General features: G+C 38.6%; 1 non-coding gene across 1 annotated transcript; it reads right to left on the bottom strand.

The window, feature by feature from the left end:
* Nucleotides 1-23,863: 23,863 nt before the first annotated feature.
* Nucleotides 23,864-23,970, bottom strand: LOC142174079 (small nucleolar RNA R71). The gene has a single exon (XR_012703429.1). It is a non-coding gene; the product is annotated as a small nucleolar RNA R71 (small nucleolar RNA).
* Between the last annotated feature and the right edge of the window lie 4,002 nt (nt 23,971-27,972).

The following is a 27,972-nucleotide window of genomic DNA, read 5'->3' on the forward strand; positions in this document are numbered from 1 at the left end:
GTGAGCCCTTCTGTGTGGCGGAATATTGCTTGTCTTCGGCGTCTATGCTAGGAGATGGGTAAGAACTCTCCTTAGCTCGGCTGATGAACCTTCATTCCTTCAAGATATTTTGTGGGGAATGATAAACTTCGGCAAACGTGATCACCATGCTTTGCTCACCAGCATGGATGACGATAACGACCGCGGGTAGATGGAGCGATTTGTTGTAGTTGCCACCAAGGATATCATTTTGGCCACGACTTCATCCTTTCCTGAATTATGGAACTGTACTCGTAAGTTTATCATTTGTCTTTTCTTCTAGTTAAAGATTGTCCCATGATGTTACTGGTTCTTCTTCTTTCACTATTTCAGCAACTCGGTGGACACCATCAAGGATTGAGGGCTTAGACCAATGGGTCCAGGAGATTTTGGATGTCACTATGCCTGAGACCCACATGTGGAAAGAAATATCACTTAAATATGGGTGGAAGGCCAAAAATCATGGTAGGTCGAACTCATCATGTTTTTACCTTTCGTATAGGAAAATTGATTAACCTTTCTCTCCTGTTGAATTCAGGTCTACCCCAGGATAATATTACAGCCCATATCACCATCTACTACCTCGAAGAGGGTCGTCTTCATCACTCATTCGGCATTCGTGGGTAGAAGGATTTCTCCTCGGGTTGTCACATTTTCCAGATTGAACCCGGCGAGGAGTTTTGTGGATGGAATGATACTTCCGGTCAACTTAGCCCATATCACCGTCTACTAACTTAGCTTGATCCACTGGATAATATTGTCCGAACTTCCCGTGTCCACCAAAACATGTTTAATCTTAAAATTAAGGCATTTAAAAAGATTACCAAGGCATCGTTATGCATCTTCCTGTGTGAAAGTAATGTCGTCCTCGGCGACTTCTTGGAGTCTCTTACTTTGGGTACTAATACATTCGTCTTTCTTGCCGACGAAAATGTCACACTATTAATCTCGTTTCCCCCGAAAATCATGTTAATCGTCAGACGATGAGGGTCTTCTCCTACCTTCCAGGCTTCCTCGTTATCACGATTGCGGTCGTAGTTATTTTTATCCCGATCACTTAAGAATTCTCTAAGATGGCCATTTTTCAACAACATTGCCACCTCGTCGCGCAAGTGCCGATAGTCCCCAGTTCGATGACTGTTGGTCCCATAGTATTCTCACCACAAATTTGGATCCCTTTGACTGGGATCGGATCTCATTGGTATCGGTAATCGTGCCTCCTTAATGTTCCTCATAGTAGACATTAATTCTACTACATTGATGTTCAAGTTGTGTTCAGAAAGCCTGGGGTAGAAAGAGTCTAGGGAACCCGATATCTCCGTGTCCTGCAACGATTTGTTATTCCAGCCGCGATCAACTCTCCTATCGATAACAAATCTATCCGCTGGCCGAAAACCTCTGTCGCGTCCCTCGGCCCGTTCATAAGGCAAAAACCGACCTCTTGAAGACCGTCGATCTTTGTCGAAATCATCCTTCATTTCTCCTTATTCTTCTTCCGATCTCGACCCTTGGTTGATGTCAGGAAACCGAGCTGATCATCCTTAATTCTGATCTTGGACTCGTACCGGTTGTGAACATCCACCCACGTTGTTGCCTGGAACTCGAGCAAACTTTCTTTCAATTTCCAGGAAGCATCCGAACTTCTCGGATTCAGCCCTTTAGTAAATGCTTCAGCTGCCCATTCGCCTGGTATGGTCGGGAACAGTATCCTTTCTTTCTAGAATCTGGTCACGAACTCCCGTAGCAATTCAGACTCTCCTTGCGCGATCCTGAATGTATCGGCCTTTTGGGCTTGTACCTTTCTGGCCCCGTAATGGGCTTTAATAAAGGAATATGCGAGCATCTCGAAGGAATCTAGTGAATGCCCATGTAAGAGTGAATACGATGTCAAGGCCCCCTTTGTAAGGGTCTCCCCGAATGTTTTCACTCAATCTCATGCGGAGCTAAATCGTTCCCCTTCACCGTCGTTGTATAAGTGGTGATTTGTTCCTGATGATCTGAAGTCCCATCATACTTCGGCACGTCTGGCATCTTGAACCGTTTCGGGATCAACTTTGGTGTCGCGCTTGGTCTAAACGACAACTGGTGTACTCTTTTTAATCCAGTCCTTTCAGCACTAGTGGTACACCCAAAAACTGATCCATTCGGGCATTCATTTCCCTCATAAACTGCATGAGTTCGGTTTTAAAGGGATCATTCTCATTGTTGTTACCGGCTCCGCTACTGTTCCCCCTGACCCTGTCAAAGCCGACTTCGCCCCTCGGGGTGTTGTTGTCGACCCTCTGCGTTGTTTGGTTTGTGGGAACATCGGGAGGAACTGGACCTTGTCCATTCACGTTGTTGGAAGCACCTGACAATGCATGCCTTAGTTCCTTCATGACCTGATCCTGTCGTGAGAGGTGGCCCATAATGGCTTTTTGTTGCCACCTCAAGATCCTGATTGTTTCAACGACGTGCTCTTCTTTGACATCATTAGGGGTTGCCTCTCAAACATGTCGTTGATATTGCCCGCCGTGGACCGGCGTGGCCTCACTCCCCTCGTTGCGGGTATCACTGATGGAATCTTTGTCCTGAGGCTGATTTTTCTTGGGCCTCAACGTTGTGTGCGATATTAACATCGTTATCTGCCATTTTTTATGCCTTTTTCGAAGAACAAAGAATTAAACAAGTTAGTAACAGATGCAAGGATCAACTCAATTACACAATTATCTATGCCCCACGGTGGGCGCCAAATTGTTTACCCGTAAAATGGTACAGTTGAATTTATACGTGGTATATAGACAAGTAAATCGATTTGATCCCAAAATGATAAATAAATGGAATAAGAATGTAAGACTAAGTTTGAAATCAAAATAAGACAGCTGAAATCCTTTTCCCGGGAGCAGAGCTTCCAAATGCAGTCGTATCAGTATTAATGAGCAAAAAGGTAAAATATTATTGAACTATGAACAATGTATAGTATGAGCTTGTCCGAGAAAATCCCCCCTACAATGGTTGTTGAATTCACTGTTTATAGTTGCACCTAGGAAATAAGGTCCTAGGATCAAGCCCATCTTAAATGTCAATTATGGGGGTCATTGAAGAAAGTATAATGAGAGGCTATGAATGGCATATTCTCTTCAACGGACCATGTACTTAATGCCATAGAATATTCTCCATTAAATGTTATCGGGTGACAGACATTTACTTTGTCTTTTTGAGAAATATTCCTTTCGGGAGCAAATGGGATTGCTATCCTCGAACTTTACTATTATTTGTTTCGTTTCTCATCTGCCTTTGGCTCCACGTGTCACTTTATTACGCGAGTATTTAATACAAACATATTTTCTCCTATACAAGTTTTATCCGTAATGATTATCATGTCCTTTCAATCATATCCTTCCAACTGTTATCATCTATATAAACTGGACTTGTAATCATGAAGAAATAACATTTCATTATTCTGATACAAAGTTACATTTGTATTTTGTGTCATGAAGTATTCTGATTAGTTGACCTACATTATTAAAGGCTTGAAGTGTCTAACTGAAAATGAGCTAAATTGAGATGTTTAAATAATCGTTGGAGACAACTTAAAGGGGTCGTTAATACATTTCGCTCTTTTTAGTCTTTCAACAATAACGAATGAGCGACGAATTAGGGTTACATTATATTGGGGCAGTGAGATTGTGTTGGAGTACCACTCATTGATATCTTTTTTAAGTAAGAAAAATGTCACGACCCAAATCTAATAATAGGTCGTGATGGCGCCCAACTATGCTGCTAGGCAAGCCAACACGTGAACCTCCTCTTAACTATCCATTTAAAAATTTTAAACTCAGGAATTTCATTAAGTACATAGAATAAAATCTAGCATTCATAAAAACATGTGCTTTTCTTTACCGAATTTCCGAATATAAATAAATCATAAAGTGAAGTGATAATAATAATGTGAAATAAAATAATGAACAACCACAAGGAACCCCCAAAACCCGGTGTCACAAGAGCATGAGCTTCTACTAGAACTATACATCACTACCATAATATCTGTCTGGAATATAAAATAGACAAGATATAATAACCGAAGAAGATAGAGACTTCGTGTGCTGTGAATCGTAGCATAAAATGCAACTCACCATAAAGTCCCCTCAGCAGATGCGCCAAGATGACCACCTAATGTACATGCCTCAGTACCTGCACATTCAGTGTAAAAGTGTAGCGTGAGTACGTAAATCAACGTGTACCCAGTAAGTATCTAGCCTAGCCCCAAAATAGTTGTGATGAGGGATCGACATTGATACTTACTACTGGTCCAATAAACCAAATATAATAAGGTAGACAAGTATGAAACATGGCAAATAAACAATGAGAACAAATATAGGCAAATAATACGGTCTATAACTGAACAGTGAACACAAAGTCCTCAATTATCAGAAACCTCCTCAAATGGAATATGTAATGGTGAATACCAAATCAACGGTCACATCTCAAGTCAAGAAACTCACGAGTACGCGAACTCCTTATTAAGTATTTCACACGATTCTGTCGAGGCGAGCGGCCCGATCCCATAAGAGTGTTTCATAGAACTGTTGAGGCGAACGGCCCGTTCCCATAAGAGTGTGATGCATAATCCTGCCGAGACGGACGGCCCGATCCCATAAGAATATGTTACTCTGCCGAGGCAAATAGCCCGATCCCATAAGAATATGTTACTATGCTGAGGCGAACGACCCGATCCCATAAGAGTGTGTTATATGATATTGCTGAGGTGAACGACTCGATACCATAAGAGTGTGTTACATGATACCATCGAGGCGAATGACCCGATCCCATAAAAGTGTATTACATGATACCGCCGAGACGAACGGCCCGATCCTATTAGAATATAAAACTTTTACGGGTCACTGACCCCACTCACGAATATACGTATGAGTTATAAAATTCAAGAAAAACTATCAGACGAATACGCACAACGCAGAAGAAATCCGTAAAGGAAAGTACAATTCCCACGGCTAATCAAGTAGCTCAACAAGTATCTAAAATAGCAAGTCTGATACTCTACGCGAGTCTAGTCTCAAGCTAAATGGAAATTAAAGCAGTTAAACATGCAAGAATAACTCAACTAGTACAATTAAAGCATAGTGTGAGTCTAAGTCTACCCAGACATAATCAGAAATTCTAATATACGCACGGACACTCATCACCTCATATGTGCGTGGATCCCACAACATGTAGCACATAATAAATATAACACCTACATGGTAAATTCCCCCTAAAAGGTTAGACATGAGAGTTATCTCGCTCCGAAGTTCTATAACCGGCTCCAACACCTCTCTAACACCTTAAACCAATGCTCGTCGATCTGAAACTATTCAAACAATACACAAACCAATAAAAATATACCCCAACACTCATAAGAAATTAATTTATAACGATTCCCAACTCCACTCGGAAAGTCAACAAAGTCAACCCTCGGGTCCGCATGTCCGGATTCTGAAAATTATCAAAAATAAATATTAATCATAACTTATATAGTCTATATCCAGAAAATTATCCAATTTCGTCCATGAATTGACTCTGAAATCAGGGATTTATCATTTCTTAACTTTGGGGCTCAAAATCCTAATTTCTACAATCCAAAAACGGATAAAATAATAATCAACAAAAATAATCATGAAAAACATCAAAATAAAGGTCAGATATTTACCGCCTTGTTGATACGAGAACAACGCCATGAAAAGTACCTCAAACGGAGCTCTAGAACTCAAGATATGCTCAAAATACTAAAATTCTCGGTTTAAAACACTACCGAGGTGATTTTTGTTCTTCGCCTTCGTGGGACACCTTCGCGTTCGCGAAGAGCAAATTTTCGCTTTGACCGGTCAACCCATATTTCCTTCTTCACGTTTGCGGGACCACCCTAACATTCGCGAAGAACAAAGCTCGCACCAGAAACTAACAATCTTTTCCAGCATGGAAATGGGCATAACTCTCTCATACGACCTCGGAATTCAACGATTCTTGTTGCTATGCTTCTGTAGTTACGATAAGATCTAATAGTTCAATATAATCAAAATTCAAAGGTTGTTTGCTCAATATAGTACCCTTTATACCCAAAGAAACGACATTGAAACGTCAAATAAGAGCTCGACACAACCCAAACACATCTGAAACACACCCGAGGCCCCCAGGACGCCACCCAATCACACAAAATAGTCCCAAAACATAACAGGAACCTACTCGAAGCCTCAAATCACACCAAGCAATATCAAAACCATGAATCGCACATCAATTCAAGCCTAATGAACTAATGAACTTTTAAACTTCTAAAACTCATGTCGAACCATACCAAATCAACCCGGAATGACCTCAACTATTGCATGCAAGTCCCAAATGACACAACAAACCTATACCAACTCCCGGAACCATAATCCAGATCCGACAATAACCAAGTCAACTCTCGGTCAAATCTTTCAACCCTTTAAACCTTCAATCTTCTAACTTTTGCCAAAAAGAATCAAATCAGCCTACGGACTTCCAAATCCAAATTCGGACATACGCTTAAGTCCAAAATCATCATTCGGACCTAACAGAACCATCAAAACTGCGATCTGAGGTCGTTTGTCCAAAAGTCAAACCTTGGTCAACTCTTCCAACTTAAAGCTTCCAAACTGAGAATTATTCTTCCAAACCAACTCTGATCTTCCCGAAAATCTAATCCGACTACACGTGCAAGTCATAATACATGAAGTGAAGCTACTCAAGGTCTTGAATCCCCGAACGACATGCTATAGTTTAAAACAACCGGTCGTGTCGTTACATTCTCCCCCACTTAAACATACGTTCATCCTCGAACGTGCCAAGAACCGTTCCAAAGTTGCCCAAAATCACCGTTTAACACATCGTGCACCTACCCGTGCCACCACAACCCATATGAGCACATTAACTCAAGCCAGACTGAAGATCCTTCTTGCTACCTTAGCCCACGTTCCTTAGAACTAAATTCCAACATCCGGAATTCTCTACTAGGTCTGATTCTAACATACACACGCCGTATCAATCTCAACATGATGTACCAAAACATAATCATGCAGACATGCTGAATTGACGCCATGCACCGCATAATTCGTTTGCTCATAATAATATCATCGAACCATGATAGCTACAAATTCACGAAGCTGGTGCACGAATATACCTCATAACGCATATAAGCCATGTTCTAACCCTCGCAATACTGCAATGATAAAAGATATTTGTAGAAACTCATAACTACCTGCCAAATCAATAACTCATGGAGTCTCTTCGCTTGGCGAGAACCATTGCCTCATTCTTAATTGATTAGTGATATTTTTCCTCTAATATACATTATATAAATCTGATTGCACTAATTATAGGTCCAATAACCTCATCTTACCAGTACAAGCTGCTCGGGCAATAAGCCACATCAAACACCATCTAAAATCTCATACGATGTCATCAATGCGCCACCAAGACACAACTCGAATATGACTAATAAGGAATAACGAACTTGAATACAAGAACTATCCGGCCTACGCAACGAACAAAAAAACCAAACTAATGCTATGAACCTATCTCAGAGATGAAAAACAAAACACATGAAAAGTATAAAGATCTGTACTCAACACCTCACTGTTGCGACCTGCATCCTGATCTAAACATCATGCCCGTGGCGGCGTGCCACCCGATCCACACATAACAATCAATAAGGAAATACCCATCGAGTCAAAATGCTCATACTTACGAAATGCCCGAATATCGACCAAAAGAACGCCAAGTGCATAAACACAACCCTGGAAAATAGGTAGCGCCATGCCCTACGAAATGCCAAACACGACTAAGGTGCAATAAATGACCTACATCTCGAGAGCCATCTTGCTCACATAATACCACAAGCTACACAGGATTACAACACATGTGTGAATAATCAAGTTGTCTCACAACCCATATTGCATAAAATAGTAGCACCCCAAATAGATAAAGGCAGGAATATCATCCACTATGCCCAAAGACCCATCCATAAGCGATGATATGCCGAATAAGCATATTTGATCTAGTATAAAATATACATTCACATTAGGTACCAACGGACCTCAAGCCGATTCCGATCATCCCAAATGGGCTAATAACCTTCCAAAGATCCATAATGACCCTATTAATGGCACATACGATCTATCGTCCAATCCGGAACAAACTCCCACTGTTCGCAACCAAAGAAATAGAGCGCCTCTCAGACATAAACTCTCCCATCAACGATAATACTATAATCTCCATACCTGATTTCTATATCTACCACATAAATGGCTGAAACATCACACTTATACTATCATCCCTCGGGAGATACTCCCATGACCTTCTGCACCAGGTAGAAAAATTTGCATATTCATGGCTACCAACTATACTATTACTATAATGCAAATCAAGAATCCATAAATTAATACATAATGCCTCTTCCATAGAACACCATTCTCAGGTGACACAAAAATAATGCAAGCATACTCTAAACATCTAAAATCTCTCCTCCGCTCTTCCGAGCTTGTGACATTCCTGTCAAAATTGGATCACAACCTTGATCCTCAAATTCCAATTCCATACCGCTCACTACACCTATAATGTTGCTATGCAGAGTACTAGAATTTCATCATAACTCTTGAACCACTGGTAGAATAAACATTTTATCGGCTAGAACCTTTTACTTAACTCATTTTAGCAGAAGAATCGCAACACACAACCAACTTCCCATAGCCAAAAAAGACATAGAATTCAAGTCGTGTTCTAAATTGCCACAACTCTTCCAGAACCCATTTACACATAATTGAAACCATCAGAATCAAATACCTCCAAATAAATCAAATTACGGAGGTTGTCAAGCCCGCACGTACAGCCACGAAACACCTGTATTGCCTTACTACACCGAAGGAACCGATCATTCCCTTAACCATGCCGATCCAAACCACTACTAGGCTGACTCAGCTTCTTCCAATTTCTTCTTGACTTGACTTCAGAATCAATACCTCTATTCAATCACATAACAGATCTCAATCAACACTCGTCCTGAGTGACCCAATTCATGAGACCACGTCATTTTTAATACCCATAAGCCATACCTTCCTCATGTAGGCTATAGTAACTCCAACTGATACACCTACGCTAATTGGATCTTCTGCGAATTCAAAACTATTTCTCTTATTTTTCTAACACTACACTGCAGACCCATTGATAACATAGAAATTCTCCAAGTACCCTTCACACTCTACTGCAAAACCCAATCCTCAGCCACATAACGAACCTGAAAATTTTTAAGCACCACACCTAAAATCTCTAATCCACTAGAACCATTATTGAAAGTCGCCCACTCTAGTCCAATCCTGATTATTTAACCAAACCACTAGTGCTCTGTTAGCACATGAGCACTCCAATGAAGCAACGAGATGAATACTTTCCCTTATATATCACATCCATAAATCCCCTACTCAAATTACCCTTGATATTTTCTTCCCTTAGTAATAACTAATCCACCAACGTAACGATAACCTGAAAATGCAAAGGTACATCACCACGTGACCCAATCATAGCCGGTAGGCTCCCCCACTTATCTTTAGGCCACAATCACATAAATGCAAAACCCACAATGACTCCTCCTCGTTAGTTACCATGATATCGCACCGTTGCTCAGTCAAATTTCTCATAATTTCTTGTTGCACTCCAATTCATGTGGATATGATATTATATTATACTATATTCGACTAGCGAGCATATTTAAGTGTGTGTTTTGCGCTAGTCAAATTTTGGTGTCGTTATCGAGGATTGTCAACCAATAGTGTTGGAAATAGTTTGTAGTGCTAATTCAGGAATTTTTCTTTTTATTTAATTTTTTTCTCTTTTTACGTTTGGTGTTCCTTAACTCTACGCAGGCTACAGGTAAGAGTGGTGCATGACTCGATCCTCTGGGAAAGAATTGCTACCTTACGACCCAGAAATAGAAAAATAACTGTGACAGCTGAGGAAGGAAAGAAACCCTACGAATATAGAAAAGGTCGGCCAATCCTCAACCAAAGAGAATATGGCTAGAGATGATGATAATGTAGATTTGGCTGCACGAGAGACAACCCAACAATGAGAGAAAGCTGCAAGGGATGCTGAGGAAGTAGCTATTAGGGATGCACAGATAATCTATGAAGAAGAGAGAGCTCGGAGAATGGCTCAGAATCAACCTTTGGCTACAAACCAGTTCGAAAATATAGCTCCCGGTGCTGGGAGACCACTTGGCAATTATTCTAGACCGGTCTACAACCAAGTCTTATCAAGTGTGAGACCACATCCGTTGCAGCTAACAATTTTGAGTTGAAGCATGGGTTGCTTCAAACTCTGCAAAATAGTTGTGTCTTAATAAGAAAGATGAACGAAGATCCAAACAATCATCTGATGGACTTCGAGGAGATTATGAACACCTTTCAATACAATAGTGTGTCACAAGATGCAATCTACTTAAGGGCAATCCCCTTCACACTCAAGGATGATGCAAAGCACTGACTTCGAAGCTTACCTAATGGATCGATTAGAACATGGGACGTGATGACCAGAAAATTTCTTGATAAATATTTCTCATCAGCTAAGACGGGCAAGTTTAGAAGAGAAATCCATAACTTTTGCCAGAACGAGACCGAAACTGTGTTTGAAGCTTGGGAGAGGTTTAAGGAGATAGTACGAAAATGTCAACATAGTGGGATTGAACTCTGGATGCAACTCCAGGACTTTTGGGATGGATTGACACCCGCTGACACCCGCGACACGTAGAACATTGAGCAATGCAGCTGGAGGCCCATTGATGAAGAAGACTCCAAAGGAGATAGTCACAATTCTAGATGAGTTATCTGAAGATGCAAATCAGTGGCCCTATGAGATTGCTGAAAGAAGAAGATCAACTAGTGTTCACCAAGTTGATGCTAACACATCTTTGCAGGTACAGCTTGATGCCATGGCCAAGGAAATAAGGAAGTTGACCTTAGCTTCAGTACATAGTGAGCCCTACGCAACTTGTGATATATGTGGAAGAGGACACCCTACTCATGAGTGTTAAGTCTCAATTGAGGAAGTTAATGCTGCTAGGAATTAAAGCTTCAATGAAATGGGTCAGAAGCACCCCGGGTTTTCGTGAAGTTCACTTGGGGGTACTGCAAATGCATGGCAATAAAACAACTCTAGATTCCTGGGACAAGGAGCCCCAAGCTTCCAAAATCAGCAGAGGCCGCAGTTCCAGCCTCAACATTCCACTCAGCCTGGACTAGAAGATCTAATGAAGTCGTTCATTGTCAAAGAAATTGGCACAGGGTTGCGAAACTTGGAGAAGCAAGTGGGGCAAATTGCAACTGTATTGTTCGAGAGAATCCCAGGTACTCTGCCAGCTGATACTGAAAGAAACCCCAAAGAAACAGTGAATGCTGTGACATTGAGAAGCGAGCAAGTGTTAAAAGATGTCACTCCAGTCCAATATGAGGTGGTACCTAAAAAAGAAAGCGAGGAGAAGCTGAAAAATGAAGTTGATAAAAATAAGAAAGCCAAAAAGGGAGATGACAAAAAGAAGAAGGAGGACACTTCGAGAAAGGAGGATCGGAATGAGAGCGAGCACATGCCTGGTCTACCTTTTCCCCAAAATCTATATAGAGAAAAGCTGGATAAACAGTTTGAGAGATTTTTGGATATGCTGAAACAGGTTAACGTAAATTTGCCATTCTTATAAGTGCTCTCTCAAATGCCAGCTTATGTCAAATTCTTGAGGGATATCCTTACAAAGAATAGGAAGATAGAAGATACCTCAGTGGTCAAGCTCACAGAGCATTGCAGCGCAATCTTACAAAATGAACTCCCACAAAAGTGTGGATATCCAGGGAGTTTTACTATACCTTGATCGTTAGGCACTCATAATTTTGGCAAGTCTTTGTGTGATTTTGGTGCCTCAATTAATTTAATGCCTTTGTCTATTTACAGGAAGCTGGAGAATGAGATTGGAGAGATAAGGTCTACATAAATATCTTTGCAGCTGGCAGACCAAACAACTATCATACCCGAGGGGATAGTGGGAGATGTCTTAGTTCGGGTAGATAAGTTTGTATTTCCGGTAGACTTTATAGTAGTGATGATGGAGGAGAATAAGGAGGTCCCCCTCATTCTAGGAAGACCATTCTTAGCGACGGGTAGAGCAATATTGGACATACATGATAGAAAACTCATGCTTAGAGTGGGTGAGGAGATGGTGTCTTTTAAGATGAATGTAGAAACGGGGGTGAAACAGGAGAAGCCAGCTGTAAGTATTGAGTAGAAGGTGAAGAGTTCAAGAGATAAGGCTCCAATGATTGAGAAAGATAAGTGTGGGGTGTATCCCAAGAAGACTGAGAAGAAGCTGTCTGCATGGATGTGCGCATTAGTTCGGGCGAGAAGAATGGAGCCCGACTTTGATTCTGACCCCGACTAGATATTCAGGGATGTTTCCTTTACCTTATAATTTTTAATTGTGTGTCATAGGGATATGCCACAACTTAAAGTGTGGGGTGGGGGATAACTGTTTGTTGTATGTATATGTGTTAGTTTAGTTTTTGTTTAGTAGGTTAGAGATAGAAAAAAAATTGAAAAATCATTAAAATTTTAAAATTTTCAATTTTTCCCAACGATGGATATCATTCGACAGGTTTCTTGAGGGATTAAGTCGAAAGGAAAAGACCAAAAAGATTGTCTTTTGTAGGGTAGTGTAATAATTCTCCCTTAGTTTTTCTTTGGGTCGCGGTTCTTTTCCAAGGGTTTTGCTTGAACCGGATGTAGTTATTTTTAAATTTTTGTTAGTAGTAGGAAACATTGTGCTATGATTTGAATTGAAGACAATGTCCCTTAACTTTATTATGCCTTCAGAATAACGGGTGCTTTAGTTGTGATGCTTAGGCTCACTTTTTGACTCTTGTATAAGTACCTTAAAGTGTATGATCTTAACTTTGCTTTACTGCTTTGACTAGAGTTTCTTGATGATCCAATCTTGAGTGAGTTATGTGCCATCTGTGTGTGAGGTTTGTGTCATTCTGTGCATTACATTTGATGTCTAGAACTTGCCCCGTGAGTTTGCAAAGCGAAATAGTAATTTTATGCAGTCTTGAAAGTGATATGGGCATTTTTTGTTGAGCCAGATATATGTGTTTAGTTATCTAATTGGTACGTATTTTAGTTAACCCATTTGAGCCTGTGATCCAATTTTTTTGGCAACCACATTACATGTCTTACCCATTTATTTGAATTGACCATCTAGTTGAACCTTGTACCTCTTATGAGCACTTGGAATTTTTATGAAGTGTGTAAAAGTTGGAGTGTGGGTGATTGGTTTGACTTTTGAGTGAAACTATTGAAATATGGAGAAAGATGCATTGTTTTTAAAAAAGTGAGAGCCACTTGAATTGAAAAAGAAAAGAAAAAAAATAATTATATGGCTGTGAAAAATATTCCTTGATAGTGGTAACTCTTGATGTAATTGTACTTAAAGAAGTAGGGAGTTAATATATATTGATTTGAAGGTGGAATTTATGGTTTGACATAAGTGTGGGGTTTTGAAAGGTAAATTATATGTATTAAAGTGCTTAGGGAGGTGTAGTCACTCTTATATCCAAATTGTATCCTACCCATCCCGCAGCCTACATTACAATCAATTAAAGTCATCCTTGATCCTTGACTGTAGGGGTGGCATCTGGGCCAGGTCCGGTCCAAAAAGGGCTTCGCGGGCCCGGTCCTAAGTGGGATGGTCCTAGGCGGGCCGGTCCTGAGCGGTCTCGGGCTTCGTGGGCTTCTTGTTGGAACCATTCCGGGACCGGGACCACGAACTAACGGTCCTGTGTTAAGTGGGCCGGTCCCGGGCCCAAACGGTTCTAAGCGGGCCCAAGTGGGCCCAACAGATACTTTCTATTTTTTAAATTATTTTTATACAAGTTAGAGAAAAAAATGGTAATAAAAATATCTAAGGCAATTCCTAGTAAATTATATTATAGAATTGTCACCTAAATTTTTTAATTCAAATTTAAAGACAAAAATATTGTAAAGAGATATTCAAAGTAATGTGTTATAATATATATACTATACTATACTATACTATATCAAAGCAATGCGTTATAATATATATATATATATATACTATACTATACTATATATACATCTTAAGATATATAAGCTATATTCGATTTACTATATATACATCTTAAGATATATATATATATATATATATATACTATATATACATCTTACTATATTAAGATGTATATATAGTATATCGTAAGATGTATACTATCGAATATGGCTTATATACTATGTATATAGTAAGATGTATATATATATAGTATAGTATAGTATAGTATAGTATATACTATATATATATATATATATATATATATATATAGTATAGTATAGTATATATATATTAAATGTATCGTAAACCCTAAACCCTAATATATATATATATATATATATTAGGGTTTAGTATACATTTAATATATATATACTATACTATACTATATATATATATATATATATATATATATATATATATATATATATATATATATATATAAGTAATAAGCTATATTCGATAAGCTATATATACATCTTATATACTATATATAAGATGTATATATAGTATAGTATATATATTAAATAGTATAGTATAGTATAGTATAGTATATACTATATTATACTATATGTATAGCTTAAGATATATAAAAAGACAAAAATATTGTAAAGAGATATTCAAAGCAATGCGTTATATTTTTATTATAACATTAAAAAATCATGGCAGTATCTTTCTTAGTCTTCCTCCCCCTATGGAATGAGCACAACAAGGTGCTAATACCACCATTGAGAAGAAAAAGAAACTAATCAAGATGTGCCAAAATACAAGTTACATATTAATTTACATGGTATCTTTTACAAATTTCATAAATCCTTCAAGGTCCGGAGGAATTTCCGTTGGTGGTGGCGAAAATGAAGCTTGATCATCACCGCTTCGAGGCGAAGCATCATCCACCGCAAGTTCAGCTAGCATTTCTTCATAAGCTTCGTCTACCTCTGGTTGTGATTCAGCAAGTCCAAAATTTCTTCTTTCCGAACGGATCCAATCCCTGAAAAGTACTGATTTTTCCAAGCTCTCCCTCATAGACGCTCTATAATCACCGAGTTGAAGTCTTGCTTGACTGAAAGCGCTCTCTGATGCCACTGTTAAAGCTTGAATAGTTAAAATGTCTCGGGTCATCCTTGAAAGAATCGAAAAGTGTTTTTCTTTGTCCTTCCACCATTCCAAAATATTAAAGGAGCCGTCGGGATTCACTTTCTCAATTCCCTGTGACAAATAAACTTCAAGCTCATTTAGTTGTGAAAAATCACTAGTACTAGAACATTGAGAACCCCTGAACCCTGCCCAAGCACTAAGTGCTCTTACTCCCACAGTTCTTTTAGATGATTGAGAACTAGAAGAAGAAGGAGTTGGAACATTTGGTCTAGTATGATCTAATGCAACTTGATAAGCATTATAAATAGTTTGAACATTTATTTTAATTGAGGCTATTGCGTCCGCAAGTTTAGACAACTCCTCATCTTCAAGTGCTAAACCATTATAAACAGTTTCATACCAAAATTGAGGACCTCTTAATTTCATAGTAGGATTTAAAAATGCAGCAACACCATAAATAGGGGGAATAGGGAAAAAATATTTTTTAAATTTTTTTCTCATGGAATCAATAGCAAGTTGATAAATTTCCCCACCCTCTGAAAAATGATCAAACAAATTTGCAAGTTCTGCAATATAAACTAAACAGTTAGAAATAGTAGGATAATATTGCCCAGAAAATTCATTTGTAGCAATATAAAATTTTTCTAAAAAATCTACAAGCATTTTAACATTAGCCCAATCCGCATTTGTAAGGTGCTCATCATCATCACTTACATGAGCATTAAACTTTGAGTTTATGAGGTTTCTATATTCATATGCAACAACTAAACTTTCATACATGTAATTCCATCTAGTTGGACAAGGTTTAAGAACCTTTCTTTCTCTTAGGCCAAATTTATCGCATCTTTTAAAATATTCTCTAAGTCTACTTCTACGGTTTGAATAAAAAAGCCAATTAAGAGCCATTTTAACCTTTTCAATTTCAACATTTAAAATTCGCATACCATCTCCCACAATTAAATGGTAAATATGACAAATACATCTAATATGAAAAATGTTACTAAATGCAGGACTTAGTGTAGTAGTAAGCAAGGCTACAACATTTGTGTTACTAATAGTATTATCCATTGAAACTGACATTATTTTATCACTAATGCAAAAATATCTATAAATATCCGTAATCGTGCTAGAAATAAATTGTCCTGTGTGACGTGAATTAATTATTCTATAAGCAATAATGCGCTTTTGCATTATCCAATCCTCATCAATCCAATGACTGGTAACAGTAAGGTAATTACAGTCATTACCACTTCTACCAATATCAGTTGTAATAGCAACACGACAATTTATATGAGTAAATAAATAGCGCAAATATTATTCATATTCATGTTTATATTTATAAACATCACTCTTTACGGTTGTGCGAGGAAAACCTTTATAAGTAGGATTATAAACTTTTCTAATATAATGCACAAAGTGAGGGTTAGAAGGAAAACTATAGGGTAAGCACATAACAGTAACCATTTTTGCCAATTCTTCCCGATCTCTTTTTTGATCATAATATAAAATACCACTGGTAACCGTGTTAATTCCCGGTTGAAATTGATTTGACCCGGTACTAAGGTTAGCCTGACTAGGTGCACTTGTCCCCTCGGCCAAAGCTTTCATATGAAAATATCTAGCTTTATCTTGAGGGTGTAGCAATATGTGTCTAGTCAAACTTTCCGTCCCCCCCGACTTCCAACATATTTAAAAATTAACTCTTTACCACAAGTTTTACACTTAGCCCTTTTTTTTCTCTTAGTTGAGTAAAAATAGCCAAACAAGAGATGTTTCTGCCCGTTTAAAAAGTTGTCTAGAAAAAGTAGGGGCAGTAACATGAGGGTTAGATGGGGGATCATTTGGATTATTATTAGTTGGGTTAACTTCAGGAGCAGGACTAGTGGGTGTATCGTCATCCGGTTGCGTTTCATCAAAATCTATTTCTTCATCATCATTTTCATCAATAGTTGGATTACCATAAAGAGCATTCATATATTCATGGTTTAATTGTTCACCGGGTGCAATATTATGGCAAAATTGACTCTCGGTAAATTGTAATAAACTATTATCGCTATCAAGAATAGGAGGTGTAGGACGGGTAACAGGTTTGGGCCGGGGAGCCGGGGGAAGTGGAGGAGGAACAGATTGGCCATTAGATTCACCACTCTTGGATTTTCCCTTATTTTTACTATACATTTTTTAAGGAATACGCCATCTTAATTAATCAAGCAAAGTAAATAAAACAAACAAAACTATAATATTAAAACTTAAGAGTTGGAACGAGTTTACCGAATTGACGAATAACTTGTTGAAAAATAATTATCGTTGAAGACTTGAAGAATTCAATTCACCAACTTCACAATTTTGCACAAATTGTAACATTTAAGTAAGCAATTATAGAAGAATATTAGAGAGAGATTGAGAGAGATTGATGATTTTGTGAGAAAAATAAAAGAATGAGGGGGTATTTATAGTTGAAAATAGGGAAAAAGTGTAATTATAAAAAGTTTGGGGTTAAAACAAAATTTGGGGGGTTAAATGGCTATTTTGCAAATAGCCAACGACTATTTTGGCAGACCAAATGGCTAGTTTTTAAATGGCCAAACAGTCAATTTTTTTTAAAAAAAAATTATCCGTTGGGCCCGTTTAGGACTGTTTAGGACCTCTTGAACCGACCCACTTCTCAGCCGGTCCCGGTCTCGCGGGCCTCACTTATGAGACCGGCCCACCACCCCACGGTTCCGGTCCTATCCGGTTAGGACCGTTTAGGCCCACCGCCCATGTGGGCTTGCGGTCCTGGGCTGGTCCCGGTCCTAACCGGCCCACATGCCACCCTTACTTGACTGAATGAGCTCAATTAGTAGAGTAGTACACTACGGGCAAGCCTATGGTGCATCTTTTGTGGCATATGGATGTTGTTGTTGAGAGTGAGTGATTTCTTTCTATCTTGAGTTCCTAATTGTTCTTATTTTCTATTGTGTGTGAAACTACTCTCGGTTGTTGTGTGAGGGCACTTAATTCATGAAGGAAAGGTAATGTTATTGATCTATATGTTAGATTAAGGGAGCGGATTATAAATAATGCGTGGTGCTTGTGAGTCAAATCTTGAGTCTAGGATGTTACACTAGTGTGCTTAGTCTATTTTAAATATGCTTGGTATGATGTGTTATGAGAGTTGTTTAAAAAGGTCGTGTCGTTATAAAGTGTAGTTTGATTGCTCGAGGATGAGCAATGGTTTATGTGTGGGCTGCTGATGGTAGGCTATAGTCTCGTGTTTAAGTCGCCTATTTCACTCTAATTTAATGCACTTCAATTGAGTTTGAGCTTTAATCGCTAGTATTTTGCACTAATTATATGTTTTATACCTTGTAGAAGTGAAATCGAGCTATGTAGATATTTTGGAATGAATTCGAGCTATTCTGAAGCTTTGAAGTCTGAGTAAAAGCCGAAGGATTAAGTTGGAGTCATGTTCGGGGATCAGCGGGCAATAGTACACTTAACGGGAGAAACAAATAGCGAGCAAGAGGTCACCCAGGTGCGCGATCACGCACTGTGCGCGCAAGTAAAGCAATACACTATCCAAAGTGCGCAGTCATATGCGCAAGCACACCTCCAGGTACGCGGCCGCACACGTCCAATCCCGGAATTGTCCTATTTTGCGTAGGAAAAGGTGTGTTCGTTTGGGCCCGACCCTAATTGGTATATATACATGGAAAAATGGTATTTTCTGGACTTTTTGGCACATTTATGACATAAGGAGGCTAAGGAGAAGTTGGAGAAGAAGGAGCACTAGGAATTCATCATTCAATCCTCACTCAAGATACGAGTTTGGAACGTTTTATGTTTTTATTTACTTTAAGCATATTTGTGATGAATTACTCCATGTCTATGTAGTAGTTCTCCTTAGGGTTTAATGGATTTGGTGTATTGATACTTGTTTGTGGATGATAACTCTTGTTTTTATGTATTGAATCATTTTAGATGTTTTAATAGTTGCATCTATATTCACCAATTCATGTAATCGAGAGAGGCATAACTTGTGATGCTTTTGCATAATATTTTGTGGGTTGAATTCATTAATTCTTCTTAGTAATCGAAAGAGGCTAGTTGAGTTGTTGATAAAATTTAGTTAGGAGGATAATCGAGAGAGGTTCTCCTAAAGACCAATCCACTACGAATTCTTGCATATCTTCACGAGCTTAACTTAGTTCATCTTGCAAGGCTGAGACTTAATCGAGAGAGGAGTTTCTTCTAAATGTGTGAACTGATAATTGAGTGAATTCGAGAGACTCCTTGAACATTAGAAGTGAATTATCAAGAGTTAAATCCCAAACAATTATCTTGCACCTATTCCACCAAAACCCTGTTTTTTCCCATTGATATCTTTCCTTACTTCTTGTTCATTTGTCATTAGTCAATAACCGTAGATTCTTAGTTAATTGTAGTTTTTAATCACATAATTCTCAGCTGTTGATCATCTTGGATAGCAACCAAGCTATAAACTACGAAAATACTGTTAACTCCAATCCTTGTGGATACGATATTATATTATACTATATTCGACTAGCGAGCATATTTAAGTGTGTGTTTTGCGTTCGTTAGCACCCTACCATTCACACTAGCACTGCGCGATAACAATGCATGAACATCACAATACACTATGCATAGCGTCGAAACTATAGGAAATGCTAACACGGGGCTGAAATGACAGAACACCCCTCCATAAGGTGTCAATTATAATTCGCCCGAATACGCAGAGAAAAACATCTTGCACCATATATGTAGCACCACTACAACTCCTCGATGCCCAATTAATAACAAGCGCTCAACATCATATACGAATGAGTAAGAAGGAAATAAGGATATAAGCTTCAATGAAATCAAACCGCACGATGAAGAAATCAAGAAGGGAAGTTCTCCTAACAGCCAGGAAGCCTCTCGAAGATAAGTACAAACGTCTCTGTACCGATCCACAAGACTCTACTCGACTTGCTCATGACCCATGAAACCTAAGTGAACCTAGCGCTCTGATACTAAGCTGTCATGATCCAAATCTAATAATAGGTCGTGATAGTGCCCAACTATGCTGCTAGGCAAGCCAACACGTGAACCTCTACTTAACTATCCATTTTAAAATTTTAAAATCAGGAATTTCATTTAGTAAATAGAATAAAATCTAGCACTCATAGAAACTTGTGCTTTTCTTTACCGAATTTCTGAATATAAGTAAATCATAAAGTGAAGTGATAATAATAACGTGAAATAAAATAATGAACATCCACTAGGAACACCCAAAACTCGGTGTCACAAGAGTATGGGCATCTACTAGAACTATACAACACTACCACAACATCTGTTTGGAATATAAAATAGATAAGATATAATAACTGAATAAGATGGAGGCTCCGTGTGCCACGAATTTTAGCGTAGAATGCATCTCGCCATAAAGTCCCCTCAGCAGCTGCGCCAAGATGACCACCTAATGTACATGCCTCAGTACTTGCACATTCAGTACAAAAGTGTAGCGTAAGTACGTAAATTAACGCGTACCTAGTAAGTATCTAGCCTAACCCCAAAGTGGTAGTGACGAGGGGTCGACATTAACACTTACTAGTGGTCTAATAAATCAAATATAATAAGGTAGACAAGTATGAAACATGGCAAGTAAACAATGAGAACAAATATAGGCAAATAATACGGTCTATAACTGAACAGTGAACACAAAGTCCTCAATTATCGGAAACCTCCTCAAATGGAATAAGTAATTGTCAATACCAAATCAACGGTCACATCTCAAGTCAGGAAACTCACGAGTACGCGGACTCCTTATCAAGTATTTCGCACGATTCTGCCGAGGCAAGCGGCCTAATCCCATATGAGTGTTTCATAGAATTGTCGATGCGAACGGCCCAATCCCATAAGAGTGTGATACTTAATTCTGCCGAGGCGAACGGCCTGATACCGTAAGAATATGTTACTTTACCAAGGTGAATGGCCCGATACCATAAGAATATGTTACTTTACCGAGGCGAACGGCCTAATTCCATAAGAGTGTATTATATGATACCGCCGAGGCGAATAACCTAATCCCATAAGAATGTGTTACATGATACCGCTGAGACAAATGACCCGATCCCATTAGAATATGAAACTTTGATGGGTCACTGACCCCACTCACGAATATACGTGTGAGTTATAAAATTCAAGAAAAATTGTCAGACGAATGCGCACAACGCAGAAGAAATCTGTAAAGGAAAGTACTATTTCCACGTCTAATCAAGTAGCTCATCAAGCATCTAAAATTGCAAGTCCGATACTCTACGCGAGTCTAGTCTAAGGCTAAATGGAAATTAAAGAATTTAAACATGCAAGAATAACTCAAATTGTACAATTAAAGCATGACATGAGTCTAAATCTACCTGGACATAATCGGGAATTTGATGGTAGGCTATACTTGCGTATTTTAGTTGCTTATTGCATTCTAATTCACTCCACTTAACTGTGATTCCGAACTGTGTAGATGTTGTGGAATGAATTTGAGTGATTTGGAGTTTTGAAGTCTGAGTAGAAGCCCAAATGATCATGACGAGATCATGTTCGGAGGTCGAGGACCATATCTGGACGTGAAAAATCAAAGTTTGGTCTGTATTCTGAGAAATCCCCACTGCCACGGCGAGTGGGGCGGCACGTCGGGCACCACACTTGTGCAATTCCCTGTTGTCTATCAGAACTTAGCTCTCTGGATTTCTTCACTAATTCCCCACATGGCGCGTCGCCCCATGCGGCGTGCCTGTGCAATTTTTACAGAGTTATTTTCCTATTACGGCTAGGAGAAGGTGATTACGTCTGGGCCTGACCCTACTTGGTATAAATAAATGGAAAAACGTTAGTTTCTATACTTTTGACACATATTCGACCTAAGGAGGCTGAGGAAGAGTTGGAAGAACACTAGCACAAGGATTTCATCATTCTTTCCTCACTCAACACCCGAGTTTGGATCGAATTTATGTTTTCCTTTACTTTATCTTTATTTGTGATGAATTTCTCCATATCTATGGAGTAGTTTTCTTTAGGGTTTGATGGTTTTGATGTATTGATGATTGCTTATGGATTATAACTCTAGTTTTATGTATTGAAGCATTTTTGGATGATTTAATTGTTGCATCTATATTCACTTGTTCATGTAATCGAGAGAGGCATAACTTGTGATATCTTTACATTATATTGTTGGTTGAGTTCATAGATTCTTCTAAGTAATAGAAAGAGGCTAGTTGAATAATTGATTAAACCTAGTTAAGAGAATAAGCGAAAGAGGTTTTTCTAAAGACCAATCCATTACGCACTCTTGCATATCTTCACGTGCTTAAATTGGTTCAGCTTGTGAGGTTAAAACTTAATCGAGAGAGGAGTTTTTGCTGAATATTTGAACTAATAATTGAGTGAATTCGAGAGACTCACTTGAACATTAGAAGTCAATTATCTAGAGTTAGATCCCAAACAAGTATCTTATACCTATCCTATCAACCCCTATTTTCTCCCACTGATAACTTCCTTGCTTATCTTTGTTTCGATTGTCATTAGTCAATAGCTTTAGACTCTTAGTTAATTTTAGTTAAAAATCATAGAAATCTCTATAGTTGATCATCTTGGATAGAAATCAAGCTAGAAACTATGAGAATACTGCTTAAATCCAATCCATGTGGGTACGATATTATACTATACTATATTTGATTAGCGAGCAGAATTTAAGTCTGTGTTTTGTGCTCGTCAAATTTTGGCGTCGTTGCCGGGGATTGGCAATCAATAGTGTTTGAAATATTTTGTAGTGCTAATTCAGGAATTTTTCTTTTTATTTTATTTTATTTTCCCTTTTTTACGTTTGGTGTTCTTTGACTGTGTGCAGGTTACAGGTTAGATTGGTGCATGACTCGAGCTTCTGCAAAAGAAGTGCTACCATAAGAGCCCGAGATAGAAAAACAATTGCGACAACTGTGGAAGAAAAGAAATATCACTGAGACGTTAAAAAAGGTTGAATCCTCAACCAAGGAAACTATGGCTGGAAATGGTGATGATAATGTAGATTTGGCTGCAAGAGAGGCAGTCTAACAACGAGAAAATGCTGCGCGGGATGCTGAGGAAGCAGCTATCAGATAAGCACTGATTATCTATGAAGAAGAGAGGGGCTAGAGAATTGCTCAAAACCAACCCTTGGCTTCAGACCAGTTCGGAAATATAGATCCCATGCTTGGGAGATCACTGGGAGATTATGCTAGACTAATCTACAATCAAGGCTTATCAAGTGCGAGACCACCTCGAATTGCAGCTAACAATTTTGAAATGAAGCAAGGGTTGGTTCAAACCCTTCAAAATTATTGTGTCTTTATAGGGAAGATGAACGAAGATCCAAATACACATCTAATGGACTTCAAGGAGATTATGAATATCTTTTAATACAATGGTGTGTCACAAGATGCAGTGTATTTAAGGGCATTCCCATTCACACTCAAAGATGATGCAAAGTAGTGGCTTCAAAGCTTGCCCACTGGATCGATTAGAACATGGGAGGAGATGACCAGAATATTCCTTGATAAATATTTCTCCTCAGCTAAGACGGGAAAGTTTAGAAGAGAGATCCATAACTTCTGCTAGAAAGATAGTGAAACTATTTTTGAAGCATGAAAGAGGTTTAAGGATATTGTTTGAAAGTGTCAACATAGTGGAATTGAACTCTAGATGTAACTCCAGGACTTTTGGGATGGATTGACATTGGCCTTGCGTAGAACATTGAGACATACAGCTGGAGGCCCGTTGATAAAGAAGACTCCAGATGAGATAGTCACAATCCTTGATGAATTATCTGAAGATGCAAATCATTGGCCCTCTTATAGTGCTGAAAGAAGAAGATTGACTGGTGTTCACCAGGTTGATGCTAATACATCTGTGTAGGTACATCTTGATGCTATGGCCAAAGAAGTACAGAAGTTGACCTTAGCCCGATACAAAATGAGCCTCACGCAGCTTGTCATATATGTGGAAAACGACACCCTACTCATGAGTGTCAAGCCTCAACTGAGGAAGTGAATGTTGTGGGGAACTATAATTTTAATTCAATGGGACAAAAGCACCTCGATTTTTCATGGAGTTCATCTGGGGGTGCTGCAAATGCGTGGCAACAAAACAACCCCCGATTTTAGGGACAAGGAGCTCCTAGTTTTATGAATCAGCCGAGGCAGCAGTTTTAGCCTCAACATCCAAATCAACCTGGTTTAGAAGATCTTATGAAGGCCTTCATTGTGAAAACTGATGAAAGATTTGAAATACAAGGGCCATCAATTCGAAATTTGGAGAAGCAAGTGGGACATATTGCAACAATATTATCTGAGAGGGTTCCGGGAACTCTCCCTACTGATACTAAGAGAAATCCCAAAGAAACAGTGAATGCTATAACCTTGAGAAGTGGACAAGTGTTGAAAGATACCACCCCGATCCAAAATGATGTGAAACTTAAAAAAGAAAGTGGGGAGCAGCTGAAGAATGATGTTGATAAAAAGAAGAAGGGCCAGATGAAAGCTGAGAAAAATAAGAAAGAAGAATGAAGAAGGGAGGAACCTGAGGAGAGCCAGTATATGCCTGCTTTACCCTTCCCTCAAAAGCAAAGTAGAGAAAAGCTGGACAAGCAGTTTGGGAGATTTCTAGATATGCTGAAACAAGTTCATGTGAAATTACCATTCACAAAAGTGCTCTCACAAATGCCTTCTTATGCTAAATTCTTGAAGTAGATCCTTACAAAGAAGAGGAACATAGAAGAGACCTCAGTGGTCAAGATCACAGAGCATTGCAGTGCGATATTGCAAAACAAACTCCCACAAAAGTGTGGAGATCCAGGGAGTTTTACCATACCTTGATCATTAGGAACTATCAATTTTGATAAGTTTTTATGTGATTCTGGTTCCTCAATTAACTTAATACCTCTATCTATTTACAGGGAACTAGAGAAAGAGATCAGAGAGATAAGGTCTGCACCAATATCCTTGCAGCTGGCAGACCAAATGATTCTGATACCCGAAGGAATAGTGGAAGATGTGTTAGTTTGAGTGGATAAGTTCGTATTTTCTATAGACTTTATAGTGGTGAATATGGAGGAGAACAAGGAGGTCCCCCTCATCCTAGGAAGACCATTCTTAGCGACGGGTTGAGCTATATTAGATATACACGAGAAACTCAAGCTTAGAGTGGGTGAGGAAAATGTGACTTTCAAGATGGATATAGAAAAGGGGGTGCAAAAAGAAAAACCAACTGCAAGTGTTGAGTGGAAAGTGAAGGGCTCGAAAGAGAAGGATGTAATGAACGGGAAAGATAAGTGTGGGGTGTACCCCAAAAAGGCTGAGAAAAAGTTGTTTGCATGGATGTGCGCATTAGTTCGGGCGCGACGAATGGAGCGCAACTTCGACTCAGACCCCGACTAAATGATCAGTGAAGTTTCCTTTACCTTATGCTTTTTAATTGTGTGTCATGGGGACATGCCACAACTTAAAGTGTGGGGTGGGGGATAATTGTATGCTGTATGTATATATGTTAGTTGTTAGTTATAGTAGTTAGAGATATAAGAACAAAAAAACATAAAAATTTTAAATTTTCTGATTTTTTCCAACGATGGATATCATTCGACAGGTTTCTTGAGGGATTAAAGTCAAAAAGAAAAGACAAAAAGATTTCTTTTGTTAGGTAGTGTATTAATTCCCTTGGTTTTTCTTTATGCCGCGATTCTTTTCCAAGGATATTATTTGAACCGGGTGTAGTTAGTTTTTATTTTTGTTAGGAGTAGGAAACCTTGTGTTATGATTTGAATGAAAGGAAATATCTCTTGACTCTATTACACCTTGAGAATAGTGAGTGCTTTAGTTAAAAGCCAGCCCGCTAGTGATATTTTCGCTCTGGGCCTAGGCCCTCACGGGTTTAAAATGCGTCACTAGGGTCTAAGGCTATTTATTGTTTGAAAGTGATCTATCAATATTCATAATAATATTCTTGAGTGTATGCATAGCATAAGAATGAAATAAAATTACTCAAAGTATTTTTAAAAGTTCTATCTAACTCTTGAAACTTTAACATGTAAGATCACGTAATAAAGCATAAAAATATGGAAATATGACGATTATACTTCTTGAGAAAAATATATAACCTTTAACTAGAATATACTTAGTCAATATGTATTCACACGTTCCAATTAAGCATATGTTGACTCTTTAAAACATTTTATCAAGCATTTTGTGGGCGTGTTTCTGTGAGTAGGACAATATCACTAGTGGGCTGGGCTGTTACAGATAGTATCAGAGCCATTCTTGTGTCAGCCTTGTCGATGGTGGGTCAAAGTTGAACTGAGTTTAGGCAATTCCCGGTTAGTCGAGGCAAACCTCAGTGCTGAATCTAGGCGAATCCCATGCGGTGGGGCAAACCTCAGTGAGGACGCTGAGTCCATAAGAGGGGTGTATGTAATACCCCAGACTTTAGACAGAGTCCCACATCGGCAAAACACAAGAAGGATGTTGGGTATATAAGTTAACAAGCCTTAGACCCTAGTGACACGTTTTAAACACGTGAGGGTCCAGGCCCAGAGCGGACAATATCACTAGCGGGCTGTGCTGTTACATTTAGTGTGACGCTTAGGCTTAATTTTTGACTCGTGTAGAAGTACCTTAAACTGTATGATCTTAACTTTGCTTAATTGCTTTGACTAGAGTGTCATGATAATCCAACCTTGAGTGAGTTATGTGCCATGTGTGTGTGAGGTTTTGTGTATTCTGTGCATCGCATTTGATGTCTAGAACTTATCTCGTGTGTTTGCAAAGCTAAATAGTAGTTGTATTCAGTTTTGGAAGTGATATATGCATTTCTTTGTTGAGATATTTATATGCTTTTACCCACCTATTTGTTATGTATATTAGTTAACCTCTTTTGAGACTATAATCCTGTTTCTTTGGCAACCCCATTACAAGCCTTACCCATTTGTTTGAATTAACCATCTATTTGAACCTTGTACCTCTCGTGAGCACTTGAATTTGGTATGAACTTTGTAAAATTTGAAGTGTGGGGTGGTTGGTATGGCTTTTGAGTGGAACTAATAAAATAAGGAGAAATGTGCACTGTATTGAAAAAGTAAGAGCCACTTGAATTGAAAGAAAAGAGAAAAAACAATATTGTATTCTTGTGCAAAATATTCTTTGATAGTAGCGACTCTTAATGTAATTGTTCTTAAAGATGTAGGGAGTTAATGTATATTGATGTGAATGTGGAGTTATGGTTTGACATAAGTGTGGGGTTTTGAACAATGAAATGTATGTATTAAAGTGCTTAGGGAGGTGTAGTCACTTTTATATCAAAATGTGTCCTACCCATCTCGCAGCCTATATTACAGCCAAATAAAGTCCTACTTGATCCTTGACTGAATGAGCTCAATTAGTAGAGTAGTATACTACGGGTAAGCCTATGGTACGTCTTTTGTGGCATATGAATGTTATTTATGAGAGTGAGTGAATTATTTCTATCTTGAGTTCCTAATTGTTCTTAATTTCTATTGTGTGAGGAACTACTCCCTATTGTTGTGTGAGGGCACTTGATTCATGAAGGAAAGGTAATATTGTTGATCTCTGTGTTAGAGTAAGTGAGCGGGGTATAAATAATGCGTGGTGCTTTTGAGTCAAATATTGAGGCAAGGATGTTACGGG

The sequence above is a fragment of the Nicotiana tabacum genome, chromosome 19 (assembly GCF_000715075.1).
Source record: "Nicotiana tabacum cultivar K326 chromosome 19, ASM71507v2, whole genome shotgun sequence".
In the NCBI taxonomy this organism is placed as follows: Eukaryota; Viridiplantae; Streptophyta; class Magnoliopsida; order Solanales; family Solanaceae; genus Nicotiana; species Nicotiana tabacum.